Source organism: Leptinotarsa decemlineata, unplaced genomic scaffold (assembly GCF_025532065.1).
Source record: "Leptinotarsa decemlineata unplaced genomic scaffold, Ldec_3_MD MMD2_tig00026336_RagTag_RagTag, whole genome shotgun sequence".
Lineage (NCBI taxonomy): Eukaryota > Metazoa > Arthropoda > Insecta > Coleoptera > Chrysomelidae > Leptinotarsa > Leptinotarsa decemlineata.
Genome location: NW_027412692.1, coordinates 8,970,907 through 8,985,332, shown reverse-complemented (window position 1 = coordinate 8,985,332; position 14,426 = coordinate 8,970,907). Strand labels below are relative to the sequence as shown.

Genomic DNA, 14,426 nt, shown 5'->3' with positions numbered 1-14,426 from the left:
GAAAACACCAACAATATAATTTTAGTCACAAAAAAATCGAAATTATCAGGAATGTCTAAATAACAATAAAATGAATACGGTTTCAAAGAGTTGATATACTAATATATCTAAACATACTTCATGATTTTACTGAAACAGCAGAGTGAAGTTCATCAAGTATCAAAAACCCCCGACCATAAAAAGTCAACAGAAATCGTAAAATTGTCATTGTCAATAACTTCGGTTTTACTCGTGATTGCATTGAGTCAATTCTTTTTTGTGCGAGATATTGCAGAATCATCAAGTTTGAGCAAAGAGCTATTCAAGAATGAGTATTCCATATTTTTGTGAATATAAATTTATGGTTGTCTCGAAAATTTTGTCCGTTTTAATGTCATGTGTTATTATAGCTCCATATCTTATTAATTATTCATTCTACTGCAAGCAGTTGTGGTAGCAGCAACAGAGCAACTGTTACGCCTATGTATTTTTATAAATAATTATCTTTTATTGAGTACTTAACGATGTAACATATCACCTATAAGTGCTGAACATTAACCCCATAAACAACTGGCCACTACTTTCAATGCCATGATTTTAATAACAACAAAAGCACTGTCTTTCGCAGGAGGTTTTACTAACCAAGGCTACCATAAGGTTTTTTTTTATATTCATCTGAACGGACCATCACGTTACGTAAGTAAAATTGAATCCTAAAATAACTCATTTTGTTATATTGTTATTATTCCAAATATTAATCACTACCCATTGCGATATACATTCTTTCACCAGATTTCTACCTGTAATTATTACCCATGAGCATAAACAGCAAACTATTACTAATGAAACTTTTTTCGCTGTCTATAGATCTCATTATTTTTTTTAGAAAGCATCCATTAATAATAATAATAATCATTTGTCTTTATTCTGTCAATCTAGGACACATATAGATTTTTTTTACATTTGGAACATTAATGATACTAGAGCTGACGTCAAAGGCGAAGTTCAAATCAATAATTCAAAATTATTGCTTTGAACTTGCTTAACATTATGGAAAATGCCTATAATACAAAATTTGAAAAGAAAATAATAGGGACTCTTAATAACTTAGGGATCTGAAATGTATTATTTGGTTTATTGCTTCCACAAAACATTCTTATAGTAGTACTTAAAACTTGGTAACTGAAGGACCGTTCAAAGAATCCATGATAGTGAATTGGTGGTGTTAAAATATCTTTAAATCGAATATTGATTGTATGAAAATCGGTTCGAAATGAAATTTTTTCATATGAGTAAATCGGAATCTTCGTTATGATTATTCTGTGAAATAAGCACGCTGCAAGCAACCGCCTACGCATAGCCATATTTAACAAACTCGTTTCAACCAATTTATTGAAAATACTTTCTCACCTTCGAACCCCATTGAGACGTAAACATGAATTCTGAATCTTTTGGATTTTTTCTCACATGCTTTCGTTAAGCAGGGACCGTACACTGAATCAGCAAAATTCTGGGTAGACAAAACTAAACTATCACATAACATTATTTTTGTTGCTTACGTAAGAAAATTTCTATTTCCATAAATAATCTTAAGAGTTCCATAAGCCTTTTGAATAAGTTTTTTCACGTGTGTTTCGAATCTTAAATTACTTTCCAGAATAAGTCCCTAAACTTTTCGCTTGATCTACAATGGACAGGTCCTTGTCAAGCATTTTTACTTTTATTTTGTCTTCAATCTTCTCCCTGATATTTTTTGGCCAGAATATCAAAACATTCGACTTTTTTGGGTTGTTAACTAGACAATGATCAGTTGCAGTTTCAACAAAATTATTGATGTCTTTATTAACTTGTGCACAAGCCTTATAAACATCTTCAGGTTTGGAAGAGATATAGATCTGTGTGTTGTCTGCGTATAAATGAGAAGAACAATGTCCAAGGGAGTTAACGAGCTGGCTAGCATAAATAAAAGAGAGTACTGGACCTAGGATTGAACCTTGTGGCACTCCCGACTTCAATTCTGGAAAATTCGACTTATTGGCTGCTGCTGTCACATTCTGATATCTTCCCCTCAAATAAATATTGAAGAATTCAACACTATCTGCAGGTATTCCCATATGCAAAATTAACATTAGTACGTCATAGTTTATAGTGTCAAATGCCCCACTAAAATCAAGAAGTATTAGGGCTGTACATAAACCTTTATTTGAAGCCGAGAGAATATTTTTGACTATATGTAGCAAGGCGGTAAAATTGATTTTTCATTCAGGTAATTCGTCAGCTGATGATTAACAATTTTCTCTAACACTTTTGACATCGTGGGTGAAATGCTTATTGCACGAAGGTCCTTCAGTTGTTGAGGATTAGTAGCTTTTGGTTGTAATATTAGAGACTTCTTCCAATTTGAAGGAAAAACATTATTGGTGAGACAGTAATCGATAATATGGGTGAAATAAGGAAGAATTACTGGACCAGTCCCAACAATTTCAAGCATTTACCACTTATTATGCGGTAGTTCTCTAAGGAAACTATTCAAACTTATTCTGTGGCCTTAGAGAAGGACCCCAAAATAAATGACTTATGCTTGAAATCAGCTTCATAAAGAACGTTTCCGGCAAGTGGCCGTCGATGGATATATCTCGAATACTGTCACCATCAACGCTGGTGTTCCCCAGGGATCCATATTGTCTCCAACTCTCTTTTTATTGTATATAAAACACCTATTGGAAAAAACGAAGAATCCAATATACACCGGAAGCAGGAGTTTGTATATCTTAATGAGGATCTAGAAGTGATTTCGAATTGGGGTGAAAATAACCGTGTTCAATTCAATGCCACAAAGAAGAGTGGTTATTGCCAAGCAGTCTCGTCATTCTTGCAGAGATTGAAAGTGAAAAGTATTCAGAAGGTCTTGATGAGGTAGTGATGAATATTGGGAATAATAGGAATAATTCACTTGGAATTCGAAAGTTGACAAGTTAATTGATTTTTTCAATTTGACAGTTAATTTTTTTCGCATCAACAAAAGAGATTTCAAGATGGCGGTTTCTGTAAAGTGGCCGATGTAACTGAACTACTTTTTTCGTGTTTTCGTATTGAATCTCATAATTATTGATTTTCAACATATATGACGAAATCTGGTTGTACCTAGAAATAAAACAGGTCTTCACTGATTCCCTAAAATGAAACGTTTCTACAAAGACCTCGAAGCGCATACATTTTAATTACAAAATGATTTTCAGCGATGGCCGTTTCCTTTGATGTTAATGAACTAGCCTAAAGTATAAGCTGACAGCACATTTTCATTCAGATTTCTGCACAGGTATTCATAATGCAGAATATTCTTTTTTATTTCTCATAAAAGGATATGAGAAAGGTATCGATCGCTTTGTTCCATTATGTTTACCTACTCACATGTAATGGCTCGGCAACAATTACACTTCAAAACTTCTCAGCAAAAAAAAGTAGAGCAATATGTCTCTTCGATTTGATGACTTTCAACGACTTAGAAACATCACAAGAGAGTTGGAAGTATGTTTTTTCTAATGATACTTTCATATATAATTATTTTTTAATGTTTTCTGATCTGTCCACCACCAGTTTGTCCCGTATGTGGAGAAACTGGTGGTGGAGTAGTTATCTAACAGTGGTTCTAGATACAGTCCATCGAATTCTCTCAATTCCTAGGTATAGAGATAACGTAGATACGTGAAAAGTTGCCAAAAAGGCTTGAAAGTTTCCCCGAGAACAATTAAATGACGAAAGTTCTTGTGCACTCCTGTTAGTTCTTGTACATTGTCAATGACCAGAAGGATGCTCGTCGACAACGAAGAAGTGCCAAAAGGGCCTTGATGAACGACCCTAGGGGGTGAGAGAAGACAATGGAATGACGTCACCTCTTAAGCAACCCTGTTGGTGTAGATTGTCATCAATGAACAGAAAGTATCGAAGAAGAAGAAGAAGTGTCAAAATGACACATATTGCTGTTTTTTATAGAGGTAGGTATAAAGGTTTCTTTATAGTAGTATTATTGCCGTAACTTTGAAAATAGACTCTGTAGTATTTCCTTTTTAATAAACTCATGATTTTTCTCCGATGGTGTTCATAAAACGAACCATTGACATTCTGAATATTATTCTGCTACGTAGGTAACTGTGTAATTCATCATCTTTATTGGTTTTCCACTATGAAAATTTCACCGATTCTAATAACACAATTAACTTTTAAAAATGGTAAAAAACCGAACTAGGTGTACCAAAAATCAGTAGAAATCCTATATCTATGAAACAGAAAAAAAATCGAATGAGTCCATACATCACCAGACGCCACATTATATTGTACTGCCATAATTATAAGGCTATTAAAGAATGAACAAACCACAGATTCGACTATGACCGACAATGAGGTTCATTGGTTCAACTAGATAAAATTAATAAAATTGCCTTTGTCATTTCGGTATTTCATTGTTTGAACGCAAAATTTAACTCTAACACTTGCATGGAATAATGATATATTGTACTCTATAAAAGAAATGATATATTGTTTTTTTATCGTTTTTATCTTTTCAAATATTGTAGATATTTATTTCATTTTGATAATGGTATTCATACAAAATAATAAATATGATGCTACAATGAAAAAATTAGTTTCAATGACATAACTGGTAAATAAAACACATTATTGCCTTTTTCTATAGCTGGGAGATAGGTTGAATGGCCTCCGCAGTCACCAGATTTGTATCCCCTTGATAAATTTTCGTGGAAATACTTATGATGTTAAATCACTAACACAACCACCGTCTTGGAAGGAAAACAATAGAAAAAAATAATGTGTTTGGGTATTTTTATTTCAGCACCCTGTATCAAGCGGAAATAATGAAAGAGCAAATTCCGATTCCATTCATTTTATTTGACTAAACTCATTGAGAGGCACGGATTCACGTGGGAAGTAGAACAAAGCGAAGAACAATTTTAGCCTTTGAGTCAACGGGAAACTTTTCTTTCTGCTTCAATAAAGAACTGGAGAGGAAGAAAAAGAAAGCTTTTCAATAAATACCCCATTTGAACTTCGAAAATAAGTTACTTCCCTCAATGGAATAAACAACTTCCGGTATTAAGAGACGTTTAAAAGGACAACCAAAGCATTCAAATGGGACGAAAATTCTTAACAGTAGAATAGATAGTTTGACAGTTGATTTTTCAATCGGTAATCAAATTCAAGTCAGTAAATATGAACAAAAATATGAAGTTTAACTGGAAACTTACTGGGGTCGAAACTGAATATGGATTGTTATTATTTTAGATTCGAATGTATAGATAAAACCAAATCAATGCGTGTTCTGAAATATTTCATTATACAATAATTCCATTAGGTATCCAAAACCTTTGCGAATCGGATGAATTTCAATTCATTAAATATAGTGTGTTGAAGATTAGGACGGCTAGCATGGTAAACCGTAAGAAATAGAGCTAATATATAGTGTTTAAAAATTTAAGAGATACCGTTTACGTGTGATGAATTAGTGAAATTATCGCTGAAAAAGCTAAATATATTGGGTGATTTATTTCCGGTCTATACAAAAAAGTAAAATTGGTGATTCTTAGAGTCAGAACTTCGGATTAAAAGAGTGTTGAAGCCATCTTGTACAGCTTGAAACTGCCAATTAGAAAGAACTTTTTGTTTTTTATGATTTCTAGATAACGCCAAAAAAATTGAAACGAAATTAGCCCATTTCGATTATTTAAGAATAACTCGAATTGATAGGAAATAAGTTCTAAAATAGGCCAAATTTACCTTTCTTATTAGTCAGTGGGTATGCTTGAAGACTGGCAGTAAACAAATCTAAAGAAATGAACTTTAAACGTTCAAGCCAGTCTCGAATATACCTACACAGTAGGTTGAATGGACTGGCACCTATCAGAAAACAACTACTCCCCTGGCTAATACCACGAAGGGCGTATATATTCCTGCATATGCAGGAAATTTTCTGTGAAGATTCCTGCACTGATGCCTGTCGGATATAATCCAACGCCCTTCGTGATATTAGCCAAGGGAGAAGTTGTTTTCTGATAGGCTTTAGTACATTCAACCTACTGTGTAGGTATATTCGAGACTGGCTTGAACATTTGAAGTTCATTTCTTTAGATCAAATTTACCTTATTTAACCAGTTTCCGCTTTTCTATGATAATACATCATGGACAGACAGTATATTCAATCTTATTTTTGTAATTGGATACATTTTTCAGTGATAATTTTTTGAAATGTAGTTACGTTTGAAATTCAATGATTATTCTTCAGATAGAGCAACAAAATAGATGAAGTTTTCTTGATGACACCATACTGGATCAATATTCAGAATGATCGATTCAATATGGATGGAATTGTTACTGTTTTGAAACAATAAATGTATACATATTTGAACTCAGTACACTTAAAAAATACATTTTCACGTAAAATACATGGACATAATTTGAATGACGATAGGAACATTAAACAGCTTGAGCACTGTAATTGAACATTAAACAATATATAAACGTATCACAATCTCGTATAGTCGAAGTAATCGGTTCATAGTTAGAGCTGTAGGCGTTCTCAAAGGCCAAAAGAACCATCACAGAGAAATAAAGCCGCTGCCAACTAGTCCACGTGGACTGTAGACTTGGTGGTTCGTATTGTTACGGTGACGAATCGAATGCAAGGATGGTTATAAGAGTAGTGTTGTCAATGTTCAGTTCAGGAAATGATCGTGATTTGAGTGTTGAAATTCGATATTGGTGAAGTTATAATTACCTAAAATTTTTGTTACCTTTTCGAAATGTGGTGTGCTTGGACAAGTACTACTAGTAATAACGAGTGTGATAACAACGCAGACTTTTTCCTGTGTAGTGATTCCAATAGCGATGGTGAACAATGCGAGAAAGAGATACCAGTGAATAAGATTCGGATGCATTTGAATATCAAAACACAGAGAATATGTTTCAATGTATGTAAGAATCTACATCTCAAGCAACATCAGATTTGACCGAAACTGCTTTCTCAACTATACGTAAAAAGTCAAAAATAAACCTTACGAACGCAAGACGCGATGTGATACGGGATTACCAAAACCTTTAGATGTTCATTTAATAACATCGTTGAAAAAAACAACATACGACTGTTACAAAAGCAATAAGATACCTACAATTGAAATCGTAAGGAAAAAATTGATCACTAGGATGTAGATTTAAAATAATAAACATACGTCAAGCAGTTATGGAAAAAAGAATAATAGTGGAATTGCGTGACAAATACTTAGAACAAATAACTAAATTTAGACAAGAACAACGACAAATTTTCTATTTGGACGAAACTCGGTGTGACACTCACGACACTGTTAGTAAAGGGTAGACTGATGGTTCGAGAATGTGTACGCCTAACATTCCTGCAAACAAGGGATCGCGACAAATCATTGTGCATTGCGGAGAAAGTAAATGATGTAATTTTCATCTTTTCGGCGTTTTGGCTCCTGCTTTAGAGCCATTTTCAAGAATCACTTGGAACTGTACCTACTTACATGACTCGAGGACGAGGTCGCAAACTCCCTTGCACACAAGTCTCGTTACTAGATCTATGCGTGCTGTGTTCAGCTCTAAGTGATGTCGATTCGACTCACAGAAGCAAATCAATAATTCACATCAATGTCCAAGAGAAAACTGCCTTTTCGTCGGCAATAAAGAATCAGACGGCGACAAAAACATCGACATATATGAAATAATACGGCAGCGTACGGTATGAAATATATAATACAGAATATCGGACATAATATATTGCCGTTCCACGAAAAGTTGGGTCACTTTTATTGGAGGTTGTATACAGAACTCGTCGCTGGACAGATATTACTTGTTTTACTGACGCATTTTTGAGAAATCACATTCGAGCAGGTTCGAAGCAAATTCAGACAAAGAATATTATTTTATATATCTGACAAATGATGATAGATACATGATAAATATAATTAGGAATTTATGGCGAAAATGAATATTTATATCGGCTCCGTCCGGGAAACGGAACGTTAAGAACGACTAGATTATTCAACCACAGATATTGACAGTAGCCGCACACTGCCAACTTTTCAATCCTAATCCTGATCAAAAATCAAGTGATTTTCAGAAAATTTTCCGACCTGAACTCAAAATAATAAATAACTATATATAAATCTGTAACATAATGAGTTACAGATTGAGTTAATTCAAATATTTAAAAAAAAAATTCGATATACATCACCTTCGCATCATGTATTATACACTTGTTCAAGCACATATCAATTATGGAAATATTGCTTGGGGTGGAGTAACTAACAACTACCTGAAAAATCTCGAAACACTACAGAAATGGCTTATAAGAATTATACTCGATAAAAAACGTGACTATTTTGGTGATGATCTTTATAGGGAATCAGGGTTTCTTGATATACGCCAAACTTTTTTACTCACACTCTTAGTACACCAAAGAAAATATATTTTACAAGCAAACACGTACATCATATATACAACACTCGATATAAGAAATAAGCCTTGAAAGTACCTAAGATGACTAAAACTATTGGACAGAGATGTTATGTTTTTCTTGCTTCCAAACTATTCAATAAAATTCCAATTGAAATCAAGAATCTCAATTCACTGTCCCTATTCAAGCGGGAAGCCAAGAAATGGATCAATATGAAACCAAGAAATGTTTGATAGACCTCAAAAATGCAAATTTAAATGTATCCATGTTCTAAAATCGTATCTATTTGTGTATTATTTGTAAAATTATAAATTCCATTCAACATATCAATTATATATATGCGACTGTGCCTCAATTAGTATTATCGATTTTCTTCTTTTTTTCCTCATTCGTATCTTAATATTATGTGATTGTGTTTGTTTACTAGCGTGAAATTATTTCATATATTTTATTTATTTATTTAATTGCTTTCCGATATTTTATCCAATATTTTATAGATTCGCTATATATTTATAAATAACTAGTTACTTATTTTAGAATTCATTGTATAATAACCTTAGTGATCCACGCGCAGGTTTAGCCTTTGTGGATTTTCTCTGTGTTTGTTTACTCGCATTCTTCAATAATGAATTGAAAGTGTATGTATTAATTCTTTGGTAAATAAATATTATTATTATTATTATTATTATTTAATATATACAAATCATGATAAAGAACTGGGTTGAATCTTGTGAAGCATTTAACGATCGTGGATTTCCCAAAGTATTTTGTAGAATCACATTGTGTGGAAAACAATTACGGAAAAACATAATATGAAGAATAATTCAAAGATCAACGTGCTAATGTGCTAAACATTTCTCAGAATTGATGTTGCCAGTAAATATTTATTATTCTAAAATTGGCACTGTCTATATTGATTATCACAATAATAATTTGAAATAAATAAGATCCTGCAAGTCTAAGAAAATCGTACGTTTCTTTGTAATTTTACTAAATGTCATGCATTTTGTTTTTGCTTGAAATAGTATGTGAATAGGCAAGATTGCTAACAATTCGGAAAAGTAACAATTGGAGAATAATTGAAGCTAATGTTCATTTTATTTAAATCGTTGCTGCATCGGTCACTGTTAATATATAGGATGTATCTTGAGTGTGACTCCCTTTTGTCTTTTATGAAAAAATATTAGTTCTGAATTGCTTCGTTTTTCGAAAAGATAGAACTAATTTGAGGAAGTTCAAAAATATTTTCTGACCTAATTACCGTTTTTGCGAAATTTGAGATAGTTTAGTACATTTTTATGGTTTTTCGTATGCAAGAAATCAATTTTCATTTAAGTATCTTGAAAACTAAGCACGATAAAAAAACTTCAAATCACCACAAAGTTTTAATTGAAGGGAGAAGAAAACCTGGTGAAATGAAGGAAGACGCATGTCGAATACCGATACCACCCACATTCACCAGAAGCAAAAATTGGATCGGTTTTGATATTATTATTGGTGATTTGTTACATTTCGAAGTACTGGGCTAATTCGTTATAACACCCCCATATCTTCAAATATTTGAAAGGTTTTAACACGTTGAGCGATCATCAATATGGCTTTCGGAAACTAAGACCAACAGGCGATCTCCTATCGTAAATCACCCATATTTGGAGTTGACAAACATGGAGAGTCAAGAGCTGTTGCGCTCGAAATTTCTAAGGCATTTGACCGTGTGTGGCATAAGGGATTGCTGCTCAAACTTCGATGCTATGGCTTGTCAGATAATTGTGTATGGCTCTCCAGCTTCCTGAAAGAGCTTTCCCTGCAAGTGGCCGTCGATGAATATCTCTCGAGTACTTTTACTATCAACGCTGGTGTTCCCCAGGGATTCATATTGCCTCCAACCATCTTTTTATTGTATATCTGTTTAAAATCTGTTTTTCCGTTAATCAGCTGTATAAATGACTCATTTGAAAAACAAACAATCTGATATATTACTTTGTTGACGACATTTCATTTGTATTCCAGAACAATGGCGGCGGATGCACATCTTCACCGGCAGCAGGAGGTTGCATATCTTGATGGAGATCTAGAAGTGATTTCGAATTGGGGTGAGAGTGACCAGGTTGAATTCAGTGCCACAAAAACTCAGGCATCGGTTTACTGCAGAAAGATGAATGTCTTTCAATCGGATACAATAATTGATGTCAGGGCAGACAATTTCGCTTTCTGCTTCGATAAGTTTGTTGGGGTTAAAATGGACTCCAATATGTCTTGGAACAATCATGTCGATGGAATTGCAAAGGCTGCTTTTCAAAAGCTTGGAACACTGTTCTGAACCAGAAAACCGTACACACCTCAGCAACTTTTGATGCTTTATAAAGCTCAGATCAGACCTTCTTTGAAGCTGCTGAATTCAATCCAAAAAAGAGCCATCCACCTGATTGGAGACGCGAACATCACTTGCAACCTTGACAGATTGGAACATCAAAGAAAGGATAGAGATTTGTCTCTTTTATATAGATACTTTCACGAGAAGTGTTCAAGTGACTTGACACATTTGATTCCACCAAGAGCGGTACCTATCAGAAATACCGGACTTTGCTCATCGTTTTGGGGTTCAAGTGAGTACACCTCAAACTCCATTGTTCAAGAACCTTTCATTTGGAAAACTGCGTTGATGTGGAATAAACGTCCTGAGAACGCTTTTCCAAATGAATTTAGTCTTCTGCGATTCAAAACCAATGTGAATCGCTACTTCCGCACAGGCACCGCTCTTAGAGCGCATTTAGGATTTTCCTGTAGTGTTTGTGTTCTGCTCATGAAAAAATTATCAGGTGAAAAAAATATTGGATAATTGTAATACATCAATCAGTACAGTGCACAGAATGAGATATGGCCGGTGGTAGACACAGGCACCGCTCTCAGAGTGCCTTGTGGATTTTCTTGTGGTGCTTGTGTTTAGTCCTTGAAAAAACACGTCAATTTCAGAATTGCTGGAGTTTGCCCTTCTACACTTTTAGAAAGTTCTCCATTATAATTTTTATATTTTTCTGATTGTTGAAGGAAACAAATACCCAAAAAAGGTCGATAAAAAACTGATTTTTCCTTCACAAAAAATAACTTTCGTTGAACGTTTTTATTGTTTCACATATTTAGCCAAAGACTCTTCTGAAAGTGGTTCACCAAGCAGAGTTCACCAGGAGCATAAATTTCGGAATTTCTGAAGTTATTCAGTGAAAAATGTCCAATGTGGTCAGGAATGTGGACCATCAGATTAGTAAAAAAGTTTTCGATTCTCACATTCAGCCAAAGACTCTCCTGGAAGTGGTGCGCCAAGCAGAGTCTATTAGTTTCTATTCATCGTTCTTATTCCAGAAACTAAGCTGTTGAATTTCTTTATCATCGATGTTTCTTGCGAACTCAAAAAATATGCATTTTCAAAATTCAATTTCGAAAAGTTTTTTTCAAAGAAAGATAATACATTTTTGAAATGATTAAATCCTAGTGATCATCTATAATCTATACAGTCATTTTCCAAATACCAACAGTTGAAATCAGTTTGAACAGATTCCGTCAAAATAATCAATGGATAAGCAGAAAAGGATAAAATCCAGAGGATATCCCTGTTGAACTCCTTTTCTCGAAATGATGAGTTTGCTTCTGAAGTAAAAAAAAAAAACATCCGCCAATGGAGCAAGTTGTTTGAGCGACTACTTTGTATTCTCCAGGAGTTCCAAATATAAATGCCGTGGGACCAAATAGGTCCAGAATATGTTTTTCATAGAAAAAAAGAAATTTCGAGTGTCGAAAATGAGCCAACGGCCAAAAGTTCTTATACCACCACATTCAATTTTCGTGAAGCACCATAAAGAATTGGGATCACCTCTGAATTAAATTTGCCAGCAACTATAAAATCACAAAGTGATGTCTACAAGGTTAGCGCTTTTAACCTTAAGATCGGAAGCTATTTCACAAGAGATCTTGAAGGTGTGAAGGCCTCAGAGGACCCAGTCTACTAGCTGATCCTCTGCGAAAAGATATAACAGCACGTAGAACATCAGTTTCAGTTATTTGGAGAGAAACCACGTTTTCATTTCCTGGACCGCGCCGTTTTAAGTGGGTCTTCTTGGCGGCAAGTTTTGATTTGAGCATCGTTGAGATTTTTTTGTGGAAAGTAGTAACTGAATCAATGGAAGATGAAGATAAAATTTGTATAGCAACTAGCTGAAAAAGTATTGATTGTATTCTTTGAAAATACATTTTTTTGTGGAGGCGACAGTGTTTCTCAATGTTTTTTTTGGGTATTTGAACTTCCACAATCTGAAAAATGAACAAAGTTAAATCAATAGAGTATCTACTGAAATGTAATAGAGGGAAAACTGAAGAGTTCATCCCGAAAAATAACTGCGTAATATAAACCATCAAGACGCGCCTGAAGCTAATTTGCCTTCCAACTTTCCACACGGCCAGATAATATCACCCCTGCAACATAAGGTCGAAAATAAGCTATACGAATATATGCCATACGCTTCCTTTCCATGATAAAAAGTATATGAAGGGATTCATCGAATCCTAAAAAAAATATTCGCCGCGTACCGAAACAATTAAAGCCATTAATGATGGACTCAAAGTTCGGAATAAAAATGCCCATTGTTCGGGAAATTCGCTTTCGAATATCCCAGGCACCGTATTTTACTTCAGACCTTCCCTTTGTTCAGTCAACTTCGAACCCTTCTGCAGGCCGTTTACATATGTATCAGTTTGGAACGAAGAAGAGCAGCACGAAATTTTTAATGAGAAGAAAAAGAAACATCGGACCGTGGGGTTGTTATGGCACTATAGTTGAAATGGAAGAAAATGGAGTACGTCTTTGTGACTCGACCGATTATTCAAAATCTCAGAGACGTACCTGTGAATACTAATGGTTAAAGAAAACCCTAAGAAGGTTTTCACATACGCAAGAACAGTATCGAAGAATCAGGGAGTTTTATTTTTCAATTTACCAATTGGGAATTTGAATACGGAAATTGAATAAAGTGACGAACAAAGACACGTAGTGTTTATTGCCCAACTGCAGCGTTTTAAAAGAAATGCAGATGATTCAACAACTATTTTAACTGCTAACGGTACATTTTACTTGATGAATGATATATAACTAGTAGTACTAGTAGAGTGAAGAACTTAATAATAATAATAATAATAATAATAAATCGGCTTTATTGATAATACGAAAAAAAAAACAATACAAAGATATATTTGAGAATGAAAATAGTTTACAGGAGATTCTGGTACTCCTTGGCGGAGTCTAGCTCAAAGCTACTCTAACTCAACCAACAAGCACCACTCCATAATGCACGCAAACATACAAAAATAAAAGCAATTAACAGTGATGGTATCACGAAATGAGAACCGTAAATGAAATAATAATTTGTGATTACCTTCTAAAGATAGTTGATAAATAATTTAATTGAATTGATCTGTTGTCTAAAAAGTAAAAGTTGACATTACCGACTATCATAGATATAATTTTTATATTTGTATTTGAATTTCCTGATATTGAATCTCTTCAATTGCTCAGGCAATGAATTATAGAGTTTTACAGCACCAAAAAGAAATGATCTCTGAAATTTGTTTTTATGTCTCTTGAGTGAATATTTTCACGCAGAATTAGTTTTTGTATTAAAAGAGGAGAATGGGGAAGGGTGATCAATTTATGGACAAAACAACCCAAATGATGAATCATACGGTTTTTCATATTGAGCCAGCGGGAGTTTTTAAAGGCTTCAGAAATTGAATCATACTTACGAAGTCCATAAATTAGGCGGCAACAAGAATTTTGCACTTTTTGTATTCTTTTTTTATCTGAATCATATAAGTATGGCCCATATATGAAGTCACAGTAGTTGAAATGACTTAGCACCAAACTATCACAGAGCATTCTTTTTAGAGGTTGGCTCAAAATAAAACGATTACAGTATAA

General features: G+C 34.0%; 1 protein-coding gene and 1 long non-coding RNA gene across 4 annotated transcripts in view; one reads left to right on the top strand and one right to left on the bottom strand.

Moving 5' to 3' along the window:
- The window catches only part of rg (A kinase anchor protein rugose), a 941,222-nt gene that overhangs the window by 635,221 nt on the left and 291,575 nt on the right, over positions 1-14,426 (bottom strand). The window lies entirely within an intron of this gene.
- LOC111517479 (uncharacterized) lies at positions 553-5,394 on the top strand. The gene is made up of 3 exons (XR_012467446.1): positions 553-675; positions 1,856-3,974; positions 4,829-5,394. It is a non-coding gene; the product is annotated as an uncharacterized lncRNA (long non-coding RNA).